The 16,722-nt window shown below is 45.7% G+C and overlaps 1 long non-coding RNA gene across 6 annotated transcripts in view; it reads right to left on the bottom strand.

The window, feature by feature from the left end:
* The window catches only part of LOC135183759 (uncharacterized), a 120,941-nt gene that overhangs the window by 61,421 nt on the left and 42,798 nt on the right, over positions 1–16,722 (bottom strand). For all 6 annotated transcript variants that reach the window (XR_010305708.1, XR_010305709.1, XR_010305710.1 and 3 more), the window contains one exon: positions 14,254–14,358. This is a non-coding gene — a long non-coding RNA (uncharacterized LOC135183759). The remainder of the gene's footprint in view (positions 1–14,253; positions 14,359–16,722) is intronic.

The raw sequence follows: 16,722 nt of genomic DNA, 5'->3' as shown, positions 1-16,722 counted from the left end.
CTGCACGAAGGCCTTACTGCCATCCTAACATGCTTATGCTTTTGCTAGCTGGAGATGTCTCTGTTTCATTTGGGGTATTTGCATGTGGAGTCCTTTCCCCTTTTCTCTTCAGAAGGGCTAGAGATGAGTTCATTCTAACATATGGAAACTTGCTTATTTTTAGCAAATGTTCTTCACTACCCAAGTTTCCTTCTCAGAGTCTGTAGTGCTAATAGCTCTGTTAATAAAATTATTATCTACAGCAAAGAAATTGCTTTCCATACATAGAAATGTAATGAGATGGAAATTTTCAGGAACTGGACTGATTCTCAGCAGTGGTTTGGTAGACTCTCCAAACATCTGCCCATGTGCAAACTGCAAGTACTCGGTGCCAACAGAAGTGTCATTAAAGCAACTCTGCTCTTGCGCTTCGCCTTCTCCCACCCACCCTCCCCAGCTTCACAAATTAACTTGGTTAGCTAAAATGCTAATGACTATCTAGATTTACTGACCAGAGAGCTCCTTTCCTCAGGTAAATTAGGTTTCAAGAATGCTACAAGGTTAGGATTTTCACTAATGTTGTTTGATGTCTCTAGAGGAATGAGAAGTGAGTAGATGCATCCATTACGAGCCAGCCGTAAACACGACCAGTTCACTAGAGACTTGTAGATCCTTCTCCTCCTATTAACCTGACATGAGGAATTTATTTATCATTTCCATACATGTTGGTATTACCATCCACCATAAAGCACACAGCAGAGTGGAAGCTCCACAATCCCCTCACTCTGCTTATAGTTTCCTGCCCTTTCCTGCCCAGATGTGATTCCTGCTGAATAAGAATTTCAGATGCCTCAGCAGTGACTTCAGGTACACTTTGGTATGCAAATGGCTACATCCATAACTGTTCTTTTCTGCCCTTTCATCTCATTCATGCTTCATCACCAAAAACACAAGAGCTGACCAGCTTTTTGTGATCGTTAAAGGCAGAAGCATTCCTCTCATGTTCAGAAACACACAACACCCGTGCACTAAAATGTAAAGGTTGTGGAACAGGCACTGAGTAGCCTTTTGAGTCATCCTTTTACCGTTAAATCACACAATCATGGAATAAACCAGGTTGGAAGAGACCTCTAAGCTCATCCACTCCAACCTATTGGCTAGCCCTAGCCAATCAACTAGACCAGGCACTAAGTGCCCCAGCTTGAACACCTCCAGGGGTGGTGACTCCACCACCTCCCTGGGCAGCCCATTCCAACAGCAAATCACTCTCAAATTCACTTAAACCAGGATGATCAACATTCAGATGGCAACATTATTGATACCACTCACTGTTATTGTTCCACACTGACCTGTGGATTGCCGCCAAAAAGACAAGACCCAAAAAGTGCCCATTTCAGTGGGGAGGTTCAAGGGCAAAGCACCTCCTGCCCAGCAATGAGGTGCTGCAGGGAAGACAGCCTGGGTCACTAGTTAAGTACGTGCCTGAAGTGAAGCAACCAGCCACTCTGTGCCACCATGGCTTGCTGACTGGGAATGAAGGAAGTGGAAATTCAGCAGCAGCATTCCCTGAGAAACAAGACTCCTGTTTACTCCCATGTCCTTTGATTCATGCATATCCCTAAGCACCACATCCAAACCACCCTTAAGCACATCCAGGGTGGGTGACTCCAGCACCTCCCTGGGCAGCTCTTTCCAGTCCCTGACCACTCTCTCTGTGCAAAACTTTTTCCTAATGTCCAGTCTGAACCTCCCCAGTATCAGCTTGAGGCCATTCCCCCTTGTTCTGTCTCCAACTACCTGTGAGAAAAGACCACCAGCAGCCTCTTCACAATGTCCCTTCAGGTAGTTGTAGACAGCAATGAGGTCTTCCCTCAGCCTCCTCTTCCTCAAACTAACCATCCCCAGCTCCCTCACTTGCTTCTCTTAAGATTTATACTCTGGGCCCTTCACCAGCTTTGTTGCCCTCCTCTGGACCTGCTTCAGCACCTCCACATTTCTCTTGTATTTCACCTTCACAGATCACAGAGAAGCAAAGCTGTCCCTGCCTTGCTCCTGTGAGCTACCTTCAACAAGCTTACATATATTAAGCTTGCTCCATGTTTTATTCCTAACTGTTATTTCTCATCTCTTCTCCAGACTACATCTCCTGACACTCACGATTAAGGAACTCACCATTCAAAGCAAAAGTACATTACTTTATCTTTTGATTCTAGATACTAAGAAGCAAAGCCTCTCACAGATTAACTATGTAATCCTTTGATCTCCCGTGCTGGCATCTGCCCTCTCTATTTTATAAACAGGTTGACAAAAGCATTATGGGGCTTGGGAGCTGTGTAATGAAGGAGTGTCAAACCCCACACCCTTCTGTGGCAGAACGTAGAATAACAGAACAATGTCCCTGCAAACTCCTACGAAAGGTAGTTGGGGTGAAACTGAGCACAGGCTGTATTTTGGTTGCGTCTGAAGACTTCACCAAGACATACAAACCAACACAAATCAATTATAAACAAGCCCCTAAGAAGTGAGCGAGTTCATGACAAAGATGCAGTTAAACACATCCTAAAGAGCAGACTGATCTCACTCAAAAAGTGGGGAGAAGTAAGTATGTATGTGAAGGAGTGAAGAAGGTTGAACATGGTACTGAGTAAAAGGGCAGCAGTATCAGACACTGCAACCCAGCTGAGAGAACCAATCTGAGGAAAGATACCAGAAGAGTGCATTGAACAGTTGGTACAAACTGCTGCCAGGTTTCACCAGGAAGAAATGGCTTATATCTACTCACTATCATGGGGTTATTCAGAGAGAAACTTGGTCCCTATCCTTAGAGAAACCCTCAACATCAACTAGTTGAGTCCACTTCAAGTTGCAGAAGGACAAGCAGACAGTTGAAGAAGTTTAAGCTACAGCCACCATGAAAACTTTGAAAGGACACCAGGCTTTTGGGCCAAGAACAGGCAGCATAATAACAATCTGCCAGGATTTCAAAAGCCACTAGCAGGAGGTCTGTGACCAACTGTGTCATTCATCTACCTTATCAAGACTGCTATGATCAGCTTTATTTGCAGCAGGGTTAGGTTTTATGGAAAGCTAGCTGGTTTTGAGCAGGGGGAAAACTTGGAGCAAGTTATGCACCACCAAGCAAAGCTTACAAGCCAAAGAGCGCACTGACATCGGCTAGACATGACTTAGATAAAACTGATTCCCCTGCCCTCTGGCTCCCACAGATTAGATACCTTTTCAGAACCAGTCCAACATCACACTTCTTTGCACGCTCCTGTAATTCATATGGAACAACATCCTTTGGCCAGTAGCTGCTGGTGTGACGAGCATTTCACACAAACCCAGGCCTCCAAGAATTCTACCAGGAAACCCCCATCTCTCGTGAAGATGAAGTTATCTCTGGAAGGAAGGAATTATCACTTCCCATTTTAACATTAAAAGTACTGCACTACACACCAGCACAGCTGCAGCAGACAGCTAACCCTTCACCTTCCTGAGGCATTTGCAGAGAAACTTCATTATCTGTTAAAAAAAACTGATCCCAGAATGTGAGCAGATATCCACAAAAATATCTTCAACTTGGAAGCTAAACAAGCCCTTCAAAAGTCAGTAAGGAGCAGATTTTCTTGACTTCAAAACTGATATATAATTGTTTGCTATCTAGACGTGATGATCAGGTCAGAAGCATCAACTTAGTTTCCTTGCAATTTTCATCTCCATCTCCTAACCTGAATAGCTCCTTCCTCCTGCACTTGCACTCTGTGCATTCACATTGGGTGCACACCATAACTCTTATTTTCCTGTGGTCCACAGCACACAAACAGAGCAGCCAGACTTCCCCAGTCCATCCTAACTCCCAAGCTCTGAGAGCACTCTACATGATCCAGCATCTCACGGCAAGGAAGAAATTTAAACACAAAGTCATCAAATCCTAAGGTAACAAGCTGGGTTTCACCTCTGACAGAGGCATTCTTTTGAGATGCCTTAAAAACTTGTTCCACTTTTCTTTTCTGAAAGTTCTGTGGAAAAGAGAGGAGTCAATAGCAGAAAAACATATTGAAATAGAACATAGTTTTTAGTCAGAGAGGAAATCAATTGCAAACCAGTCCCAAGAACTACTGCCTGCTTGGTTTACTGCACAACATGGTTAAAAAGCTGCCACTTACCAATTTATGCTTCCAATCTTCCTTCTCTCTGCTCTGTACTACAGGGATCGCAGAAGTGGCTGATAGAAGCAGGCAGAAACTTTGTTGGATTTGCACCACTCTTTTTGTGTCTAGGCACAATCTGCAGTGTTGTGTCCAGGCACAATCTGCAGTGATTTGGTTGAAGCCTTCAGCGTTGTACCTATCAGTGACCATAAATTGTGTGTACAAACTGAGGCACCTTCCAAGCACAAGCTAAGGATCCTGAGAAGTTCTTCTACACAGTATAATAGAAGGAAAATCCCATAATAGTAAAGAACACTGCACACACTCTTTCAGCTGGCAAAAGCAGTAGTGAAAAGTGAGTCAAATCTCAGCAGAGTTGAAACATCAGAGAAAGACACAGCCCCTGAAGAAAGCAGAAATTTTCTACCTCCAATTGCTAATTGGCACAATGTTTTTTTAAATGCAAACACTGCCAGTAGGGCACTTTGGCTTTGGGGTTTGGCTTTGTCCTGATTTTTTTTTTCCTTTTCCTTTCTTTCTTTTACATTACAATTTATTTCTGAGTATTTCACCTTAGATGAAATATTGAATTCTAATGGAAAAAAATACCATATGTAAAAGCTGAGAAAGAAAGAGCAATGGCCAAAAATAATCACAGAATCACAGAATGATTTAGGCTGGAAGGGACCTCAGAACTCATCTCCTTCAATCCCCTGTCAAGGGCAGGGACACCTCTCTGTTAGGCTCAGCTGCTCAAGGCCTCATCCGACCTGGCTTTCAACACCCCTAGGGAGGAGGCAACCACAGTCTCCCTGGGCAGCCTATTCCAAAGTCTCACCAGCCTCATCCTGAAGAACTTCTTCAGCTCCAGTCTAACCCTACTCTGCCTCAGCTTCAAACCATTCCCCCTTGTCCTGTCTCTAGACACCCTCATGAGACGTCCCTCTGCAGTCTTCCTGCAGGATCCCTTCAGGTACTGGCAGGCAGCTCTAAGGTCTCCCTGGAGTCGTCTTCTTTCTGGGCTGAACACCCCCAGCTCCCTCAGCCTGCCCTCATAGGCCCTTGGCTCATCTTTGTGGCCTCCTCTGGACTCACTCCAGCAGTTCTGTGTCCTCCTTCTGCTGGGGACACCAAATCTGGAGGCAGGATTGGAGGTTCTGGTCTCAGCAGAGCAGTCAAGGGGCAGAATTCTCTCTTGCCCTGCTGCCCACACTCCTCTTGATGTAGCCCAAGGCATGGTTTGCCTTCTGGGCTGCACAAGGGCACTGTTGGCTCATAAGGAGCATCTCAGTAATCAACATCCCTAAGTCTCTTTCTTCAGGGCTGCTCCCAACCAGCTCTGCACCCAAGACTGTATTTGTGCCTGGGGTGGCCCAACCTTGCATTTTGACTTGCTGAACTTCATGCAGTTGTCGCTGGCTTACTTCTGAAGTCTTTATCTTGGAGGTTCTCCATGTGAAGCCCTCCTCTGATGACTGCCTGACACTGAAGAATGTTTCTATTCCCATTATCACTTAAATCTAGCAGAGAGGGCAGAAGCAGACTCAATGTGTACTTAAACACATCAAGTTTGTATTTATCAACTAGCCTTGGAGCAAGTACCATTAGCCAATGCTATGCCAAAGTTTGGCATTGAGCTGCCATCTGTCCCACCCTGACCTCATACACCTAACAATAAGTACTCCAGATTTTCAAGGGCAATTTCTGCCCTCTATAACCATTTTCTTCACAGAATCACAGGATTAACCAGGTTGGAAAAGACCTCTAGGATCATTGAGTCCAACCTATCACCTAACCCTTCTAATTAACTGAACCATAGCACTAAGTGCCTCATCCAGCCTCCTTTTAAACACTTCCAGGGATGGGGACTCCACCACCTCCCAGGCAGCCCATTCCAATGGGGAATCATTCTTTCCGTGAAGAATAATCCAAGCCCCTGTAGTCTGCAGGGACATCTGCAACTAGAGTAGTTGCTCAGAACTCTAAACGACCTGCCCTGGGATGGTTCAAAGGATGGGGCATCTCCCACCTCTCTAGGCTTGTGCCAGTGTTCCACCACCCTCAGCATAAAATATGTCTTCCTTCTCTACATTCTTAAGAGGAAACATGGATAGGAAAGGGGTGCTGGTCTCAACTCACCAAGGCAAGAATACCATCCTGTTAGCTGTCTGTATCCTTCCCAGCACTTCAAAATGCACTTAGAGGAACTTCAGGAAGTTTTGCATGTCTCAACTCCCCCTCCAGTGGGAACTGAGAGAAACCTAGTCAGTTCAGGATCTATCTGTACTGCAATGTAATAGCAGTAAGTCTAAGGGGTGCTGAAAAGCCCCTGAAATGCATGCTGCAGGTAATTTACTTCAGCTGTTTTTGATGTGGTTGTGAGAATTGAATGGCCATTAGCTACTGCTGCACACAAGAGATGCTCCCTGCATGAACACTCCAATCTTGTCCTAAAACTGGCCTGCCTCTGCAGGGATGAGCAGTGTGCTCATACCTTTCAGGGCTAAACAAAAGCAATGAAAAATCTAAGGAGAGAATTTGCTGTAGATCATCTTTTTGGGCTGAAAATGTACACATTGCTGTCACTCACTCCCATCAAATATTAGTCCTCTGATAGCAATGGAACCGTATCAGAGATGAACAAGAAATCACCTCTGCTTTCCAAATGGGGTGATTCTATTAAATGCCAGACATTTGGGCTGCAAAACAAGAATTCCATCACTGAAAGGTAGTCTTCAGATTTTGTCAGAGCGAACCCAAGACAGTTTGTTGCAGAAAGAGGGAAGGAGATGCTCATCATAAACAGCCAGAAGGCTTGGTAGTGAGAGAATTCATCTGCAATGTCTGGACTTCAATCCCTGTTCAGTTTTATTTGAAGCAAGGACTAGAAGCTGTCTCTTGCTTTCACTAATAAGAGTTGGTCTCTCTGTGCAAAAAGCTGAAGTGGCTCTTTGGGGACAACTCAGTGAATACCCAGTGCCTGACTCTACTACTCCGATGTGGCCACAGCCTGGAGCTCTGGCTCCTGGAGCTGCTGGTCACAGAGACTCCATCCATGTCAGAGTCTGATCACAAGTGTAGCGCTGGCAAGAGCTCCTCCAGACAGGCACAGTTTTGCAAATACTAAGTGCAATTATTTTCCATTTTCCCCTCCTTGTTTCTTGGCCAGTTCAAACAAATTTCTGTTTGTCCACCCTGCAGTTACAGCTGACTGAGGTGTCTGGCAGTAGGTCTGGGTGGTTAAAAGCACAGAGATGTGGCCTGCTATCTCCAACCTCCCTGCTTACTGTGAAGGCAGCAGCAACTCTTTAACACCTTCAAATTCTGCTGCTCATTAAGGCCAGCACAGCCTTCACTCTGATGCATGGCAAACCTTGTCCCTAGGCAATGCTCCATTCAGTGTTGTCCCCAAACTGGCCCGGTTTGTCTTTATGCTCTTCTCATGGACAAAGCTGTTCTCGACATCAGATCATGTACAGTCCACACAGCACCAGAACATAGGTGCATCTCTAGGGGGCACAGAGAACGGTAGGGCCACATTACAGAAGACTAGAGGAAGCAATGCTTGCAGGCATCCAGACACCAGAAAAAGGAGGAAGAGGGTTTGCCACAGGCCTTTGTTTTACACCTAATCACCTCACGTTCCCATTGCTTCCCGAGATCTATCGTGCATAGAGGGCCAGGATGTTTTCTTTGAGGAAAGGTTTTCACTAAGTCATGCAAAAGTTTGGTATTCTGTGACTTTTATTAGGCTTTCATTTAACTGACTGCCTCTGTGTCCCCTCCTAATGAGTAAAGGGAAACGAAAGGATTTGTCACAGCATATAATGTGCATAATCCTCCTCTTTCAACTTCATCATCTTTAATTTTGCAATAAAAGTAATCGTAGATGTATGGCTTTTTTAAAGGCTGCATTGTTCTCCGATGCCTGTAAACAGAGATAACCTTGGGGGAATCTGTGAAGGTAGTCTCTGGGTGTTTTGCAAGAGTAGCTGTGTTAAGTGGTTTCTTTGTCAGTCCTAGCACAAAATGCTGTGGCCTGTTATTCTCAGCCTGGCTTGCAGACCTCCTTCTTTGTGAATGCAGACGATTGCATCATGAAATTTAATTTAAGTCATATGGCTGTCTAAATGAAATGGCAATCCATAAAGAAACAAACAATCCACAGCTGAGGATTCATCAAACGAACACTATTCAAGCTCTGTGTGAATTAACACAATTCTGAGCTGGTCTCTTCGATTTATGCTATTTTGCTCGTGAAATCCATTTTACATTACATGGGTCACACACCTGAGTGCCTATGCAAAAGACATTGCACAGCCAAAGCTAAGTGAGAGCTTGGTGGGTTTTAATATACCTTCATATGTGCAGTTCTGCAAGATGCCAACCACCCTCTGCTTGGCAAGCAAGGTTACACAGGGCTATCACAGGATATACATGGCTGGAAGAGACCTCCAAGATTATCCAGTCCAACCCTCCTACCCAGCGCTGAAGGGTTAACACGAAACATGTCCCTAAGTGCTTAAACACCTCCAGGGATGGTGACTCCAGTGCTGCCCTGGACAGCCTGTTCCAATGTCTGACAACTCTCTCTGTGAGGAAATGTTTCCTAACATCCAGCCTGAACCTCCCCTGGGGCAGCTTGGAATCATTTCCTCTGATTCTGCTGCTTGCCACCAAGGAGCAGAGGCTGCCTCTTCCTTACTGCAACCTCCCTTCAGGTAGCTGTAGAGAGCAACGAGCTCTGTCCTCAGCCTCCTCTTCTCCAGCCCAAACACCCCGAGCTCCCTCAGCCCCTCCTCATAGCCCAGCTGCTCCAGGCCCTTTCCAAGTCTTGTTGCCCTTCTCTGGACAGGCTCCAGCCCCTCAATGTTCTTCCTGCAACGAGGGGCACAGAGCTGGAACACAGCACTCAAGATGTGGCCTCCCTAGTGCAGAGCACAGGGGCACGATCGCCTCCAGTCCCTGCTTCTGATCCCAGCCAGGGTGCCAGTGGCTCTCTCGGCCACCTGGGCACACTGCTGACTCCCAGTCAACCAGTACCCCAGGCCCCCCTCCAAGTTGTAGTTTTCATCACCTCTCTGTGAGATGTGAGCAAATTGCCTCTCACAATCACAGAAAACAAGCCAGCACTGGGAAAGGCCTTCACCTGGGAAGGGGTCTGGCTGGAACCCCTTTGGATACAACTGCTGGGTGTGAAAACCTATCATGGGCGTAAGGCAAACCTGCAGCTGAGGAACACAGGCATGCTTGTGACTGGAAGCTTAGGAGTTATTTCCAGGTGTTACATGGAAACAACAAATACTTTCTGCACTAATAGCAGAGTTTGGAGAATACATGAGTGATTTGCAAGCTTCTTTACAAAGCTGCCTCATCAAACCCAAAAGACAACAGCAGAATTTTGATGCAAAACTCTTCTCAGGGTTTTCAAGACCTAAATAGTTTTGGTTTTTTTTCTGTGGGACTGTCATGGAAGGTCAAAATAGGCCTAAGCATGTCCTGCCTTGCCCAGACAGATTTTCTGCTCCCCTTCCTTCCGCAGGTGGGAGAAGCAGCTGCAGGAAAGGAGGACAAAAGGCCTGGTGCCTCCATGTCCCTTCCAAACTTGTAAACAGGGCACCCACACGTGTTTATACCCTTCACAGAATCATAGAATCAACCAGGCTGGAAGAGAGCTCCAAGCTCATCCAGTCCAACCTAGCATCCAGCCCTGGCCAATCAACTAAACCACGGCACTAAGTACCTCATCCAGGCTTTGCTTGAACACCTCCAACGATGGCGACTCCATCACCTCCCTGGGCAGCCCATTCCAATGCCAATCACTCTCTCTAGCAACAAGTTCCTCCTAACATCCAGCCTAGACCTCCCCTGGCACAACTTGACACTCTGTCCCCTTGTTCTCTTGCTGCTTGCCTGGCAGAAGAGATCAACTTCTCCTGGCTACAGCCTCCCTTCAGGTTCCCCCCTCTCCTGGCCACAGGAGGGCTGGAGAGGGACTACTGACAAGGTCTTCTAATGACAAGATGGGGAGGAATAAGTTTAAACTGGCAGAGAGGAGATTGAAACTGGATGTTAGGGAAGGGTTCTTTGCAGTGAGGGTGGTGAGACACTGGCACAGGTTGCCCAGGGAGGTTGTGGATGACAGAATGTGGTGATTCTGTCATCCACAACCTCCCTGGAGGTGTTCAAGGCCAGGCTGGATGAGACTTATTGTAGTGGGAAGTCTCCCTACCTATGGCAGAGGGTTGGAACTGGAGGAGCTTTGAGGTCCTTTCCAACCTAAATCCTTACTAAGAACTATGTGGCTAATTGAATAACTTTTGTCTTATTCTATGCTTTTCTTCCCTTTTGAGAAGGCAAACCCCAGTTCACCTCATTGTCTCCTAGGCTTGAATAGCAGCATATTAAAACAGGAGTATTTCACCTGACAAATTTAATCCATCCATCTGTTCTAAACACTTCTGTCAAAACTCTGAAATACACCTGATACTTTCCTAATAACTAAGCACACAGCAAAATCTGTGATGTGGAAATGAGTAGAATATGACATTTTCATGCTAGTCTAATGTGTATTGGGTTTTGACACTTGTCTGTCTTACTTGTCAGCTCGGAAGTCATCTGGCTTTGTTCAAAGACACTGCCATGCTCACAAACAGACAACAGTTCCTCTCTTTATCATATCTGACACACAGTCTGAGGCAGTAAGATGAAGAAAAATACTGCTGCTATTTTAAAATCTACTTAAATATCACTTCCTGTATTTCTGCCCAAAAGGGATGTCAAGGTGAATTAATTTACCAAGGTTTAAAACCACCAAGTGTCCTCTGATACTTGACTCAAGTATCATATATCATATTTTACACAGAATGTTCTGTGACTCCAAGCTTGCCATGTGTGTCAGAAGCAAGAGACCAAAGGGATGTCACAGCAGTCCAGCACCTTGTCTAACAGCAGGTCTTGCTTTTCATACAAGTGTTTATGGTGGGTGCTCTATGGCACTGCACTGAGATTGCTTCTGATTAAGTGGTTTACAAATGGAAAGAGATGCCAGCTAGCATGCCTGTGATTTCAAAACCACCCAGGCTGCCTGCTGGAGACAGCAGGACCTGTCAGCCGGCCCAGCCGACGCGTCCCTCAGACACCGCAATGCGTAAACAGTCCATTTGGCACACCAAGAGCAGAAAAGGAAAGCTCTGACTTCAAAGAATATGAGCACCACATAGAATCATAGAGTCAACCAGGCTGGAAGAGACCTGCAAGATCATCCAGTCCAACCTGGCACCCAGCCTTATCCAGTCAACTAGACCATGGACTAAATGCCTCGGCCAGGCTTTGCTTGAACACTTCCAGGAACGGTGACTCCACCACCTCCCTGGGCAGCCCATTCCAATGCCAATCACTCTCTCTGCCAACAACTTCCTCCTAACATCCAGCCTAGACCTCCCCTGGCACAACTTGAGACTGTGTCCCCTTGTTCTGTTGCTGGTTGCCTGGCAGCAGAGACTAACCCCACCTGGCTACAGCCTCCCTGCAGGGAGCTGCAGGCAGCAAAAAGCTCTGCCCTGAGCCTCCTCTGCTGCAGGCTGCACCCCCTCAGCTCCCTCAGCCTCTCCTCACAGGGCTGTGCTCCAGGCCCCTCCCAAGCCTTGCTGCCCTTCTCTGGACAGCTTCCAGCACCTCAACATCTCTCTTGAATTGAGGGGCCCAGAACTGGAGACAGCACTCAAGGTGTGGCCTGAGCAGTGCTGAGTACAGGGCAGAAGAACCTCCCTTGTCCTGCTGGCCACACTGCTCCTGAGCCACGCCAGGATGCCTTTGGTCTTCTTGGCCACCTGGGTACACTGCTGGCTCCTCTTCAGCTGCCAACAAGTACTCCCAGGTCCCTCTCTGCCTGGCTGCTCTCAGCCACTCTGTCCCCAGCCTTTAGCACTGCTTGGGGTTGTTGTGGCCAAAGTGAAGAACCCTGCACTTAGCCTTGTTCAATCTCATCCCATGGCCTCTGGCCACCCATCTACGACCTCACAGCCCTACTCCTGTTTCCTCTCTCTCCCAGTGTACTTCATTATTCATATGGTTATTTCCTACTGACTCTACCAAACACAGCACTAAAAAGTAGAAGATATTGGGCGAGACACAAATCACTTTCCAAGAGAACTGAGCTTTCATCTACATCTACACTTTCACAGTTTCTTCTGCATGCACTCCTTCCATTTCTACTTGCTTTCATGACTGCTGAATGACATTTTGGGTTTGCAGAGATAATAAAACAACAAACTCCACATTTCTCTGTTAAAAAAGATGAGTATTTTTGCGAGGACACATTTAGTTCAGGCTGCTCCTGCCAAAGCGTGGTTAAAACCTAGCAAAGCTTTGCCAGCTGAGTGAAATAACAATAATAACAAATCCACCAGAAAACAAAGACAGACAACGGTGAAACCATCTGCTCCTGGGGAAGGTAGAGGAAGGAAATTCTATCTTGAAGGATGTATGTAGGACCTGCACCACTGGACAAGGCAACATGTAATGCCTGCATCCCTGGAACTCCTTCGAAACACTGCGAGAAACCTTTTTCTATTGCTTAAAATGTCACAATCTTTGTCTGCATATTATATATTTTACATATATATAAAGTGTTCTTTTCCATTCTTCTTAAGCTCAAAGAACAAGAATCACATATTTTTTCATGATGACAGAAAGTGATGAGCAACCCAGTCTATCGTAGCTCACCATAGCTGCTCTGGCAAAATCAAACCAGTGTAAATGCCTTGGCAATGTAAAGCAGGGAATCACTGAAACAATAGCAATCAGTGATACATCAGTACAATTACTCTATGCAGCTTCACAGTTAAGGTTCCTGGTTTGATGTTATTAAAACACCATTAACTATCCCTGCCTGGGTATATTTCACACTTGGCACACACACAGCAGACTCCAAGCACCTCACGGTCGTTTATAATGGATCTTCACTGTGAGATACAAAACCTCTATTAGCCTCATTTCACATCTCCAGGACTGAGGTGCAATAAGAATAAGTCACTTGCCAATTCCACATGCAGAAATGTCTCTGAGAAGAGATGCAGAAGTGGCAATCCCAAGTGCTAGGCTAGCTCTGTATTTGCTGGACCATTCTTTTTAACAGGTCCCTGATAATCAGAGGATGAAAATTTGCAATCTAAAATAAAACACACTATTGGCTTTTCAGAGGTCTTATAAGTAAGACTGCCTTCATCTTCTGGGGGGTAATAAAAGTGCACAGAGGTTGTGTAGCCCCTTCTCCTACTCCTTTGGACAAGTTCTACTTGAATTAGTTTAGTAATATAGTGGTATTTTTGAGGGCCATAATTACCTGTCTGAATGTGTCACCTGCTCACTGATGTTTCTGAGCTATAGTTACACCTCAGTGTGTTAGCAACCAGACATTGCCATCATGTAGAGCTTTAATTACAATGCCAGCTTTTCTCTTTAAAACTTCATTTCTCAGTTCCTCACTTCAAACTGAGCTCTAGGTGTGAAACTGAAGAATCCTACCTAAAGCAGGCTTGTTACAGAGCAACTGTGGGTTTTGACCCCAGGTCTCCAGCTGCAGTTTAAAGAAGGGATGGGGGAAGAAGGTACATATGCATACAAGGTTTCCATAGGAAATGTGTTTACAAACGCACTCTGAGGAAAAGAGATTTGTGCCAAATGCTTGTGGAACTGAAATGTGGGCAATCAGAGATTTTGCTAGCTGGAATCACAAGGGAGTCTGTATTTTCCTCATTGCCATAGAACAACAGAAATGAACCTGCAGGATGCAGTCCTCTCTCTTTGCCCTCCCTGATAACTTATTCAGAAGGACGAGGTGATTTGTCTTCTCCTTTCCCAAGTAATATTCATATCATAATCATATTCTGTTCTGCAAGATGATCTGTGAGCATTGTTTGTCAAGTGGGCATGTATTATTTAATAGCAGTGGCACAGGTACCCCACCTTTCTCTTAATTCTCAATTAAGTTTTTCCCTGCAAAGCTTTTACAGAAACAGGCATTTTCCTGTGGAAAAAAATGCATTTTACTTACATTCATGTCCAAACTCATAGTGTTTGACTCATTCCTCCAAAGACTTTGTGTTCAAAATAGACTTACATCCATTTCTCCTGCAGGATTTTCAGCTTGGTCACTGACCTAGAAGTCTGCCAGCCGCTGTGCTTCGCTCCCTACTGTCTGTGTGTTAAGGTCATCTGGTGTCGCCTGATGGAGAACACAGGCAAAAAAATGTTACTTGTATGTCTCTTGGTCTTTCACTGAAACATATTGGATAGCTAATGATAAAATACTCCAGATTCAAACCAAACATTTTAGTAGATATCATAGAATGGTTTAAGTTGGAAGGAACTGCAAAGCTCAGCCAGTCCCAACCCCCTGCCATAGGCAGGGACATCTCCCACTAGAACAGGTCACTCAAGGCCTCATTCAACCTAGTGCTGAACACCTTCAGGGAGGTTATGGAGCATAGAATCACCAAATGTGATCTTTGATTCAGTGATTCTGTCATCCACAACCTCCCTGGACAACCTGTGCCAGTGTCTCACCACTCTCAATGGAAAGAACCCTTTCACAGGCTCACAGGACGTCAGGGGCTGGAAGGGACCAAAGGAGATCATCGAGTCCAACCTCCCCTGCCAGAGCAGGACAACACAGATCACAGAGGAACACATCCAGACAGGCCTTGAAAGTCTCCAGAGAAGGAGACCCCACAGCCTCTCTGGGAAGCCTGTTCTAGTGCTCTGTGACCCTTACAGTAAAGAAGTTCCCCCTTGTGTTGAGGCAGAACCTCTTGCTGCAATTTCCCGTCTGCCAGTTTAAACCCATTCCTTCTTGTCTTGTCATTACAAGACCTTGTCAATAGTCCCTCCTCAGCCCTCCTATAGCCCACTTCAGATACTGGAAGGCCACTTCAAGGTCTCCTCTAAGCCTTCTCTTTCCCAGGCTGCAGAGCCCAAACTGTTGTAGTTCGTCATCATAGCAGAGCTTCTGCAGCCCTCTGATCATCTTTGTGGCCTCCTCTGGACTCACTCTAAACAGTTCCATGTCCTTCTTGTGTTGGGGTCCCCAGAACTGCACACAGTTGGCTGAGCATGCAAGAAAAGCCAAGATAACTCCCCTGCAAAGGTCTTAGTAGAGATGTCTGCTCTGGACAGGTAGAAGGAGGGTCTATAATTCAGGGAGTATAAATAGTCTTTTTGCTCTCATATCAATATTTTATGCTATTCATGGGGAGTCAGTAAGGTATTATTAATTGCTTCTAGCAACACAGGTAAAGTAAAGGCTGATCTATTAGTAACATTAAAACTGAAATATTAATTCCCAGAAGCCACAAAATGGACTAATGTCAGGGCTGGAAATGGAAATGCTACAGCACAGAAAAAAGGTGTTCACTTGTTTAGAAGCAAGGACTGCTCTGTGGCTTTGGCCAGAGGCTTGAGCAGAGGATGCTGCATAAAATGAAGCAGCCCAGAAATAGCTCCAGGAGACATTATGCCTGAGGCAAGTTCTACACTAAAAGAGCTGGATAATGAGCTGTGATCTGTGACCAAGGCAACCATGCTCTTCATCTAGGTAGTCATAATGGCAGATAAGCTGTGCTTGCTAGCACAGCTGGGCCTTGAGGGAAGGGGACCTAAGCAGACATACTTGTCTAAGCATGGGTTTGAGTGAGCTGTTGTCATACCAACAACACCTAACCCACACAGCATACACCAGTGACTGTGGTGCAGACCAGACCTTACAGCCGGCTCAAGGAGTGTCAGTACAGAAATGGACTGGTTTATAGTTCTGATTAGGAGCAGGGCATAAACCCTGCCAGGCCAGTTTAACCCTTGCTCTCCTTCTGTTGCAGGTCCAGGAAGTTGAGTCAGAAGAGCAAACAATAAGGGTTTGTTCCCAGCAAAGCCTTGAGGGCTAAGGGCTGAGGGCTAAGGGCTTAGCACCACGTGTCAGGTGTTCCATGCTGCCCCTCATCGTGTCTCTGTGGTCACAGGAGGCACAAAGCTTTGAATTCATTGACCACAACAATGGTGCTAGTGCCTATACTGGCCAGTTTCACTTTCAAAGGGAAGTATTTATTGGGAGGTGATTTAGAAACTGCCTTTCTGCCCTGACCCTCCGCCGGCAGCAGCAGCTCATTCACAGCTTAAGTGGGAATCACACAGCCACCTGTATGCAGCTTGCCCTAGCTCAGCAGCATCTCAGTTCTCCTTCCCTTTGCCTGGAATATTCTGTGGTTTACTCCGGGATAACTATCACGAGTTTAGAAGCATCTTTCTACAGGAGACTTACTCAGGGACACAAAGCATCCTAAGTACATCTGCTGGAGTTAACGCTGAGGCTCCTTAAGCATAGTTAGAATTTTTCCTGGTTTTGCATTTCTGTTTTTCCAAGTTCTGCTTGTTTAAACTGCTAATTCTGTGTTTATAAATACCCTCTGTGCAACTACTTCCTGCCGACAGAAAATCCAAAGAATCTCAGGGAATTTTCCTGAATTTTTGAATATTAATGACAGAAATTAATGGTCAGACAGAAATTAATATTCATAATAGATTATTAATTTCCAAC

The sequence above is a fragment of the Pogoniulus pusillus genome, chromosome 19, assembly GCF_015220805.1.
Source record: "Pogoniulus pusillus isolate bPogPus1 chromosome 19, bPogPus1.pri, whole genome shotgun sequence".
NCBI classification, from domain to species: domain Eukaryota; kingdom Metazoa; phylum Chordata; class Aves; order Piciformes; family Lybiidae; genus Pogoniulus; species Pogoniulus pusillus.
Note: the sequence above shows the minus strand (reverse complement) of the source record. Positions and strands in the feature narration are given on the sequence as shown.